The following is a 903-nucleotide window of genomic DNA, read 5'->3' as shown; positions in this document are numbered from 1 at the left end:
ATCCCACAAGTAGTACTTTGCATCAGTAATTAATTTCTTCTTTTGTATCCTGTTATACTCCTTGGGTATGAACCTTGCAGCTTTATAGTTTGCAATATCGGCAAACCATGGTGCTTCCTGAATGGCGAATAAATGCTCATCAGGAAACGTCTCAGAGATCTCAAGAAAGGGGAGGGACGTCCCTTCCACTGGCTCTATCCGGGACAGATGATCAGCCACTTGGTTCTCTGTCCCTTTTCTGTCTCTTATTTCTATATCAAACTCTTGCAGAAGCAATACCCATCTAATGAGCCTGGGATTTGAATCCTGCTTTGTGAGTAGATATTTAAGAGCAGCATGGTCAGTATACACAATCACTTTTGATCCTACTAGGTATGATCTGAACTTGTCAATGGCATAAACCACTGTAAGTAATTCTTCTTCTGTGGTTGTGTAATTTTTCTGGGCATTATTTAAAATGTGACTAGCATAATAAATGACGTGCAGAAGCTTGTCATGCCTCTGTCCCAATACTGCACCAATGGCATGATCACTGGCATCACACATTAGCTCAAATGGTAACGTCCAGTCTGGTGCAGAAATGACTGGTGCTGTGACCAGCTTAGCTTTCAGCATTTCAAACGCCTGCAGGCACTCTGTGTCAAACACAAATGGCGTGTCATCTGCTAGCAGATTGCTTAGAGGTTTTGCGATTTTTGAAAAATCCTTTATAAACCTCCTATAGAATCCTGCATGCCCCAGAAAGCTTCTGATTGCCTTAACATTGGCAGGTGGTGGTAATTTTTCAATTACCTCTATTTTTGCTTGATCCACCTCTATTCCCTTGTTTGAGATTTTATGCCCAAGAACAATTCCTTCAGTCACCATGAAGTGACACTTTTCCCAGTTTAAAACTAGGTTGGT

The sequence above is a fragment of the Arachis ipaensis genome, unplaced genomic scaffold (genome assembly GCF_000816755.2).
Source record: "Arachis ipaensis cultivar K30076 unplaced genomic scaffold, Araip1.1 Aipa541, whole genome shotgun sequence".
Classification (NCBI taxonomy): domain Eukaryota; kingdom Viridiplantae; phylum Streptophyta; class Magnoliopsida; order Fabales; family Fabaceae; genus Arachis; species Arachis ipaensis.
This window is presented reverse-complemented; position numbering follows the sequence as displayed.